The sequence below is a fragment of the Lampetra planeri genome, chromosome 32 (assembly GCF_965212315.1).
Source record: "Lampetra planeri chromosome 32, kcLamPlan1.2.h2, whole genome shotgun sequence".
NCBI classification, from domain to species: domain Eukaryota; kingdom Metazoa; phylum Chordata; class Hyperoartia; order Petromyzontiformes; family Petromyzontidae; genus Lampetra; species Lampetra planeri.
The window spans coordinates 2936003-2946891 of record NC_136138.1 but is presented as its reverse complement, the minus strand read 5'-3'; the positions used below and the strand labels follow the sequence as shown (position 1 = coordinate 2946891).

General features: G+C 43.4%; 1 long non-coding RNA gene across 1 annotated transcript; it reads right to left on the bottom strand.

Moving 5' to 3' along the window:
• Positions 1–1389: 1389 nt before the first annotated feature.
• On the bottom strand, positions 1390–9399 carry LOC144729294 (uncharacterized). The gene is made up of 4 exons (XR_013587684.1): positions 9347–9399; positions 8016–8085; positions 5611–5707; positions 1390–4288 (listed from the first exon to the last, which is right to left on the bottom strand). It is a non-coding gene; the product is annotated as an uncharacterized LOC144729294 (long non-coding RNA).
• Positions 9400–10889: the final 1490 nt, after the last annotated feature.

The following is a 10889-nucleotide window of genomic DNA, read 5'->3' as shown; positions in this document are numbered from 1 at the left end:
ACCACGTCATCAATTGTGGTGTGGCTATTGTTTGACCACTGGTCATACTGGTTTTGTGACATGCTTGCTGCTCCAAGAATGCTTTTCGTGGTTGTAGTTGTTGAACTCGTTCTTGCTAGAAATGCCAGAATTCTACATATGTATTTCTGGAAGCAGAAATTAGTTAAAATGTTAGATTTCCATGTCTTTCTGTGCTTGTCTAAACGTTCCTATCTATCTCTCCTTGTCTGCCTCCACGTCTTCTGTTTGCCAGTCTCTCTCTCCTTCCCTCCTTGTGATCCTCTCTGTGCCTCTGTTTGCCCTCCCCGTGTCTCTTGGTCTCTCTTCCTGGCCCTCTGTGTGTGCCTCTCTGTCCATATTGTTTTATCTGTAACTGGCCCCTTCTCCTGTCTCCCTTAGTTGTTTTTCATACCCTGCGCCTCCGCATCTCGCTGTCACGTATCTTTCTCTGGGATCCTCCCTGTCTCTCTCTCGCTTGATCGGTCTTTGCCTCTGCCTCGAGCACAGCGTGTGGCAGATTGATGCAATTGGTGAACCTGGACTTTTGGGGGCCTCAGTCTACCACCACATGCTCTGCTCGTGTCAACCTCGCACTCGTGTGTGTGTGTTCTTTTAAGATAGCTGTGCTGGGAAATCTGTGCGATGTCCTCCCAGGCAGGCCCGGACTGGCCATAGGGCAGCAGTCCATGGGGCAATTTCCGGTGGGCCGGTCTGTGTGGGGCACGGGGGGGGGGGCAATGCCCCGCCCAAACTGGACGCCTTAATTAATTTATTTTAAGTCGCTTACAATTAAAATAACAATATTTTAATTAATTCATTATTCAATATATGCACCCGCGATTCCTCATGTGAGCGACAAATATAGAAGTCAAACTCCGGCTAAGATTAAATCTGTTAGATACAGTGAGTACTAAGTCAGTGTCAAAAATATCACGTCAAATGTTGACATAAGAGACAATGAATATTCTTTCTGAGTGCACAGCCACGACTGTAATGTTTATTGTGAACGAACCTTCGCCTAATCAGAAACATAAAGCGTAGCGTTTTTCAAAGTACAACGGTTTGTTTTGCTCTCAAATGTAATAAGCCAGTTTCATTGGGGACGTTCAACATTCTGAACCAAAAGTAGAGGACAATAAATACAGCTGATCATCGATTAACCGGCTGCTTCCAGCATTATCCGGTGAGACCGGCAACGCTTGATTGTTTAAAATAGATGGACCCGATTTGAAATCGCTATATCTCTGCAACCACGAACCGCACATGAATGAAACTCTTACCACGTGAAAGGGCGGGGCATAGAGTTTCAAATGATTACTGCTAGATGCCTCTCCCAGCGCACAAACAGCCCCGAGCTTCAGTCATTCGCAAGACGCACCGCGTCAACGTTGGATAGGTCGCACGACCCCAAGACTTGGCGCTACACTCTTGGCCCCCAAGATCCCCAGACATAACACCCTGCGAATTTTTCTTGTGGGGATACGTCAAAGAACGTGTAAGTTTTTTGTGCCACCATTAAGCGACTAATCTGGATGACCTCAAAAACAGAATCACGGCAGCGGTGACTTCAGTGTAAGAAGACACTTTGAGAGGCGTTTGGGCGAATTCAACGATCGTCTCGATTTTGTCCGTACAGCAGGTGGAGGGCACACAGAGCATTTATAAAATGGTAAGACATGATAACTCATTAAACCGTTTGTAACTTTTTGTGTAATGTTGCCATCGTGAAAAATACTGCTTTGAAATTGGGTCCATCATTTTCAATACCTTGTATATACACACTATACACTTCATACAACTTAAACAATTAAAATAATGCACGTATATAGATCACCCAATATACAGTAAATGCAATGTTTAATTTGTGTCTATCTGTATGTTTACTTGTGCCAATGTCACAAGTAACAACACCTAAAAACAATGTCATACACGAATGTAAGCGAGACTGGTTTGTCTCGTAAACAAAACGTGCCAATTATCTACTGCTTCAGCCCACCGGTGTATTGGAGAGTAAATCCACAACATTTATAATTTGAGTAACGACGTTTTTTATTCTGGCAAATCGCCCGGTGATGCTGGATGTAATTACCAGCGAAACGTCGTAGTAGTGACTAACTGATGATAGTAACTAACTGGCACGTTTTCTTTACGTGAATAACCTTTCTGGTTATGTCGGGTGGTGGAGGGTTACGACGCACAAAAAACTTTATTATTAATAATATTGGCCGTGAAAGCCTACGTGTTAAAGCCATGTTAGCCGTATGATCAGGCCTAATGGCCAGGATGGCGCGAACGGCAGGCTGTTTTGGAGCCGTTGTCGTTCTTTTTAGATGCGTTAATCTGACATCCGAGTTAAAGGTGGCATTTCAAGAATCCAGTACAAAGCGCCGGCTATGCTATGAGCCCAGAGGCGTAGCTAGGATATTTTGCGCCCGGGGACGAACTATAAAATTGGCGCCCCCCCCCCCCCGTTTAATCACATTTTCCTATTACATCGAATAAGGAATAACAATTTAAATTTTAATGAAACATTGTATTTAAAGAAGCAAATTTATACAAATTATATTACATGGCTTACTCAGTCACTGTCGTAGACTGGTTGACATAGTCTACAAAAGATACATTTTTCTTTATTTCACTGTCGCAAACTGGTCAATCACGTAATCAACATCATTTTTTTCCAATGTTTCTCTTTCAATGCTAAGAAGAGCAAGATCGCTGAGATGATCTTGTCCCATTGAAGCACGCAAATACGACAATTAAGTTTCAATTTGCTGAACGACCGCTCACAGCTTGCAATTGAAACTGCTATTGTTTATAAAATTTGCAGTGAAATTCGCAAATTCGGAAAAATGTCGTCTACATGAAACACAATAAAACTAAGAAGATCCAAAGGAGTTTCTGGTAGAACTTCATTCCGGTTACTGAGCAGCATTTTGCAATCTCCAATTTCTGTGAAAAGTTCGTGGCCATTGATGTCAGTGTCATAGAAATTTCCAAAATCTTTGCAATTTCTATGAATTGCATCGACATCTGTGTCGGATAAAAGAGTTTTGACGTCCAGCAGAAATCCAAATTTTGTGTTCAGGTTTTTTAGTCGTAAAAACCGTGTTGACATCTCCTGTTGAAGTCGATAAAATACGCTCTTCAAAACGCGCACAATTTCTTCTTCTGCTGAAAATCCTGCATCTCTTGCCAGTTCTCCTGGCATCTTCCGACGTCGCCTAATTCTTCTGTCCACATCGATCCCACAGGATGTTGACGTGCGTGGGCTGCTCGGGCGCCTGGAGCGTGGTGTCACTAATAAGGACTAAAAATAGGCTGTCGTAGTTTCCGCCACCAAAAAACAGGCCAGTAACTAAGGCTGAAAGACTGCGCCTGTCTGTTGTTTGGGACGTTCTTCCATGTAAGTTCTTAATAGGCGCGCGTACCAAACTGTAATTACATGACATGTAGGCTGTGTGTGGCGGGATATATAAACTTTTAGGTTGAGGTGTAGATTTGTGCAGTAGTTTCAGGCTGCCGCGCCCGCCGCAATAAGTTATAATGTAACGTTCTAAGCCTCATTTTGGCGCCCCTTTACCTTGGCGCTCGGGGACATATGTACCCCCCTGTCCCCCCCTAGCTACGCCTCTGCACGAGCCAGAGTGTGTGTGTGATGTGACTGAAGTTAACATTGGGCAAATGCGCCGTAAGGGCCTGCAAGGAAGACGGTTCATCTCTGGGATGTAGGAGTTTTTTTGCTTCGATGGAAAATGCAGTTGGGCATCATTTAATGCAGAGAAAGTTAATCCCATAGTGGGTGCAAGTGTTAACCCCCCAGAACATGCCATTTAGGTTCAGTTATTTTTCCGAAATAAGCGTACCCAGTTCGGAAATTGTGGCCAACGAAGTACCAGTCTACCACCTTTCTGTGGTGATGTCCCATTTGGTGGTGATTCAACCATGGGCATGTCACGAGGATTGTTTCCTCTGTTGCGTGACTGTGAGTTGTCTCTCGTCACGATCATGGCAGGTAACGACATATCTACGTAAATATCTTCAATGTCAATATATATTGGATCCTCTGCTTCAAATTTTATATAGAGAGTCCCTTTTACAGTTCGAAATCTTGAGGAGTTTGCCATTTCGGACTGTTTCTAGTATGTGTAATGCTAAGAAATATCATCTATGTATGTTGGCCACATACCGTACGCAGCCAACCGTGTTAATCAAAGGTGCGGGCGAAGGGTGTTCCAGACAGCCGTGAGAAGCGCATCTGATTGCGCGCACTTCTTCACGAAAAAGTCTGCAAACATAAATAACAATTTTTAATAACAGAGGTCAATTAAAATGTAAACACCCACAGATTTTTTTGAAATCTCCATTGACTTATGAAAAAGATGAGCCGTAGTTTTACCCATAGTCATTAAATTATGATCTCATTCATGAAAGACTGCCATCAGCAGAAAGAAAGGCCTTTGGCTGGTTCTGAAAATACCAAAAGGTAAGTAAGTTCAGACGTGTATACAATGCTGCAACAATACATCGAATATTGATTCTCATAGGAATCATCTCAAGTGAAGATGATTATTAATATGGAGATATTTGCTTTTATGGAAGTCACCGCTTCCGTGAAGCACGCCAAATTGCATGATACAGGTTTCCCCTCGCTTTGTGTGGTAATAGTAGATTTAGTAGTAGTAGATGTAGTAGATGTACTATATGTAGTAGTAGTACAGTAGTAGATGTAGTAGTAGTAGATGTAGTAGTACAGTAGTAGATGTAGTAGTAGTAGATGTAGTAGTAGTAGATGTAGTAGTACAGTAGTAGATGTAGTAGTAGATGTAGTAGTAGATGTAGTAGTACAGTAGTAGTAGATGTAGTAGTAGATGTAGTAGTAGATGTAGTAGTAGTAGTAGATGTAGTAGTACAGTAGTAGTAGATGTAGTAGTAGTAGATGTAGTAGTAGATGTAGTAGTACAGTAGTAGATGCATTCCAAAAAAAGGGAGCAACAAAGTGAAACCGCACGAGGAGACAGCTGCCTGCCACGTAGCGTACACAGCACACACAGAGTACACACACACAGTACACACACACAGTATACACACCTTACATACACAACACACAGTACACACACAGTACACACACATTACACACAATACACACAGTGCACACAATACACACAGCACACACACATAGTACACACACAGTACACACATACCACACAGTACACAGTACACACACAGCCCACACAGTACACACACAGCACACACACAGTGCACACACAGTACACACACACAGCACACACAGTACACACACAGTACACACAGCACACACACAGTACACAAACAGTACACACAGTACACAGCACACACATAGTATGCACAGTACACACACACCACACAGTACACACACAGTACACACACACACCACACAGTATACACGATACACACACAGTACAAAATAACTTTACTTCCACAATTAGGACAGAAAACTATTGTGCTACTGGACTCTGTGCCAACTCCATCCTGCCATCTGTACATTTTCATCGATATTCGTTGCGGATAAGAGGAGGATTAAATGAGTGCGGGATGATGTGTGCAGGTGTTGGAGGGCAAGACTGTTACCGAGTCTGGAGGTGGACTTGTTGGGAAGATGGTGATGATGTTGGCACATCCGTCGAAGATCTTGGTATGCGGGACGTTATCCTTACATTCTCCATACCTATGCGACAAAAGAGTAAGAAAATTATGAATTAGGCAACGAACTCCACTTATCCGTGACACACCATCAGACAATAAGTACTGTAAAGTGCACGCTGGGAAAAAAGGTCTGGTTGAGACCGGTGCCTTGCATTTCAGATTGAAGGGATGAAGGTTTAACACGCGACTAATATGATCCACAATACAGTTATTTTTGGGTTAGATCCTGCAAATCCACAAAATGTTGTGGATTTGCTTTCTAACACACCGGTGTGTTGAACTAGTAACGAATTGGCCACGTTCTGTTTACGTGGCAAACCTTACTAATTGGCTGCCAGGTGGTGGCGGGTTGAACGACACATTAATATTTACGCTATCTAACCCCCAAAAAACTGTATTTTGAATAAATGGATGCAATTTCTGCACAAATCATATTATCCGTAGTAAATTTGCGGAAAATAGGAAAATCGTTCAGTCGTTTGAAACGCTCCATCTTCAAAGTACAGGTTATCCCTCGATTTACGAACGTTCCGCTTACGAACTTTCACGTGAACGCAATCGACACTTTTCGATGAACGAAATCGAATTTGAGCATTAACGAAATTTCGCTCCGTCCACGCGCCGTGAGATCGTCAAACGAGAAGCCACCCAGGTGACGATGGAAGACGACGTTACTGCCACCCTGCAGTGTGGCAGTAACGCCTCCACCTTGACAGTCAAACCTACATGCAGCACATCTTTTAGGGAGTTCCCTGAAAAGGTTAATGATTTTGGTTTGAAATTAATTATAATTCAATGGCTTTCATATTTATGTATCTTTCTTTTTATTTTTGTGTTGTGGAAAGTGTTATAGGGGTGTGTGTGTATTTCTAGGTTAAGACGGAAAGTTGGAACGGCTGTCCGAAACACATCCCTGATTGTTAGAAATTTAATTCACGGGAGAAGTCGTTCCGATGTACGGAATTTCGTTTTACGAGTTTTCTTTTGAAAGAAAGCTTCCCTTTCGCAAATCGGGGGATGCCTGTACAGCGAATGTGTGCACACATGGTCAACATACACGTGTTAACACACCTAGAGATGGAAATACACGCAGAGATACACACGGAGAGAGGTATAGCCTTAACAGACTGTAGGGGCAAGTGCTGTTAGCGAGCACCTATGAAGGCCAGAACGGTACACGAGGGGGTGGGTGGCCAGCACCACGCCCGGCCACCTTTGTCTCCATGGAGGCGATGTTTACACATCGCAGCAGGTACTGTACTAATTTGAAGCTGAGTCGAGCTAGGGGAGGCCAAGGACCAGTTCAGGTACTCGTCATCAGTGTTTGTGGCTGTGAGTGGGAATCGAGTCGAGACACGGAAATACACAGAGACATGGAGACACACAGAGCACACGGAGACACACACAGACACGATAACACACACAGAGATACGGTGATACACACACAGACATGGAGACACGGAGATACATACATGGAGACACACAGAGACACGGAGATATACACAGAGACATTGAGATACACACAGACATACAGAGATACACAAACCACACGGGGGCACACACAGATACGGCGATACACACACACAGACACACAGAGACACACACCGAGACAGATACCACAGTGCCGGATTCTCCCAGTAACAAAAGTAGCTACATATGTAGCTACGGGCCCCGCATATTCAAGGGCCCCACGCTAAATGCTTTCGAGCTATCAATTCCGGTTCAGTGATTCTGCACTTGCTCTATTACTATAGTACTATACTGCCTTCAACTTTTATGAACGACTGGGTGTTTGAGGTTAGCGATTTGTCTTTGTATCTGGCTGTATAGCAAATGACAAAATACAATTACTTTACTATGCAAGTAAAACAATTGTCTTTTCATATTAATATATTGTTTTTATTTAGGGTCCCTTTGTAACACGGAGACACTCGCAGACACATGAAGACCCAGAAACACGGCGGAGACCAAAGTAGAAACACGATCCAGGAAGAATGTTACTCGACTGGTTGATTGAAATGGCGATACGTTACTAGATTACACGATTTAAAAAAAATTCCATCCGAATCGCAGCGTATATTTTGAAAGAAAAAACCCATCGTCATATCACGAAACATGAAATGACAAAATAGCGATCGATAAAATTTAAAATAAATAGCGAGTATAGCCACAAATATACGGGAGTGCTTTCACGCATGTTTTCCGGAGTAATCATATGGCGGTGTGACAAGTGTTATGATTTTATTTATTTTGCAGAGCTCTGTTATTTTTTCGTCATGTGTTGTGTCACGAATGGCAACGTCTCATGATGCCACAATTAAAATACTCACGGGCAGGCTTGTGTTCAGTGAGACCAATTCATGCCATCTTAATCCGAGCTGTTCTTCACTCAACGAAGTACTGCAGAAATAGAGACGTTCCTGGTTATACACGCGGGATTATAATATTGATAACAATACAATCGTAATAATGCAAAAACGTACAGCGAAGCACAACACAGTTCAGTAAAAATTGCGAAAATTTATAGGAAACTGATTATACCACGATAGCCAGCCAAAGCTGTAAGGCCCACTGAGCGATATCGATGTTTTGCAGACGCGAGTTGCCCGCCAATGATAGCTCAACGAAGTGGCATATTGCGTGGAAATGTATCGCAGACAAACATTCTAAACGCATGTTTGTTAAATCTGATACTTTCCAGGGTACCGTCTACACAACCATGCATTCCCATTAAAACCTTGCACATTCCCTCTTCATCTACACCAGGGTTGGGGAACGTCCGGCCCGCGGGCCGTATAGGGCCCGCGAAATCATTTGATGTGGCCCTTGCCAAGGCAACCGCAGGCGGGACTCGAAATTCAATAAATCTAGGAGCAAACCTGGAAAAGCAGTTGCGAGTAGCAACATCATCAATAGCAGTTAACATCACACGCCTCGCAAAAGAGAAGCAGTTCCAGCCATCACATTAGGGGCGAGTTAATGAAATGTTTGACCAAATATAACAGGCACATTTTTAAGTTGATCATTTTGTATGGCCCGCGAATGATGTTATACATATCCAAATGACCCTTGGCAGAAAAAAGGTTCCCCACCCCTGATCTACACACACATTACATTCTGTCTGAATTCAAATTGCCACAGACATCCTCCAAGTGGTGCTCATTTAATTGACTTAGACACCTGAACTCTCAGAGCACTTGGACCATTTTCACTCCACTGCACATTGCTCGAGCTTGCTCCATCTCTTGCTATACTGTGCGTCTGCGTTGTGCGGATGGTCATGTGGTGGCAGTGTGCGCTGCCGGCCGTTTTCTGCTGCATCGGCCACTGAACAAGCACGGGGAAGATAGGCCCGTCTCGTCTGAGCTGTGTGACCAGTGGACGTTTTTTTCTTTTCCGAGAAATTCTCAAAACGCCGGCTGGGCGCACACTGAGACTTTGGTGTGCAGTGGACAAATCGATCGCGAAGCACCGCTGTAGCCACGGTGCCACAGGCATCATCCACGTGCATCTCTCCTTTCTGATGACCCCCTCTATCTACAGCATCAGCAGCAGCATACATATCATGACCATCATCATCAAGTGTCGGTGTAAGCTACACGACGCACTACAAAATGCATTCCGTGCCGACCTACGTGCTGTATACAAATCTTCAACCGACCTGTTTGCACTCGCGCGGTGTCCTCAGTGTCTTGCTTTGACCGATCATCGCTGACTTGAAGCCTTTTTATATTTTTTGTGACGCACTAAGAGCGGTGCTTCGAGGTGCTTTTCTCAAAAATGCATCAAAATATGTCAGCAATGACTGGAGGAAAATCACCATTCAAATAAGCACATGCTGTGATATAGATCACAATTGTTCAATAATTGAGAGATTTTGTCAACGCAATGCTGGGTGAAAGCCTCCCCACACCCGGGGCGTTGTATGACCATACTTCACCACGCTGGTCAGGATTATGTTGTTGAATAGGGTTCAGATAAGACTTACCACTGATTCTAGCTATCGCCTGAAATGGAACTCAGGTCGCCGGATTATTATTGCAGGGCACCACTGCTCTACCCACATCATCAGCCATGATCAGTCCACTGCTGGATGAAGGCCTCGGCAGGCTCTCGCATGCGTTACGTCCCTTGTCCAGCCCAAGCCCATTTTTATTAATGGGCGAGATCTCATTAATCTGCGCATGTTGACTCATCCAGTGGTTCTCAACCTTTTGTAAATGTATGAATAGTGAACATCAATATTTTAGTTTAACACGTAGGCTTTCGTGGACAATATTATTCATAATAACGGTTTTTGGGTTAGATCGCGTTATTTATAAATGTGTCGTAACCCTCCACCACCCGACATGGCCAAACAGTAAATTGCCCGATGAAGCTGGATGTAATTACCAGCGAAACGTCGTACTCAAATTGTAAATGATGTTGATTCACTCTTCAACACATAGGTGGGCTAAAGTAGTGAACTATTTGTCAATTGTAAACGTGATACATTTTTTACTGTTGGGCCGTGTCGGGTGGTGGAGGGTTGCGACACATTTATAAATAACGCGATCTAACCCAAAAACCTTTATTATGAATAAATATTTTAACCAATTGTCCATTTTGTGCGGTATATCCGAAGTAGCTGGTAACTGCAAGCGAATAAAAAAAAACTCTACGGATGCCCGGCATGCGTCACCTAATTTGTTAGCGTTCGCTGCTTACTCTTGCAAACCACATTGTTCACGATCAATGAGTTTAGAAAGGTCTTTTACATCGTTCTTACTTACCATATGGATTTTAATTGTATCGTAGTTATTTTATATTGGCAGATTCATACGTGACTATTCACCGATGACTCTCGTGTATGATATAATTTCACACATTTATAAATCACCTCACCTACCCTCAGGGGATCCGCGTACCCCCCCCCGCCCCGGCTGAGAAACACTGCTGTAAGAACCACTGATGTGACGATCACAGCTCTTATCCATGCGATTCTCTTTTTGTATCTCAGTTTAATTTCCAGCATGGATCTCTCCATGCATTAGTTTTTTTATTCTTCACGAATGTCTGAGCCACATGGCTTAGCAGGTATTAGACACTGATTTAAAACACTTTATTCTGTATACACTAATTGGTATGTTACCTTTAATTGTCGAGTTCAGCTTTCAAAAAACACCCCAACCTGCTCTGCTCCACCTATTCAGACCTTTACGAAC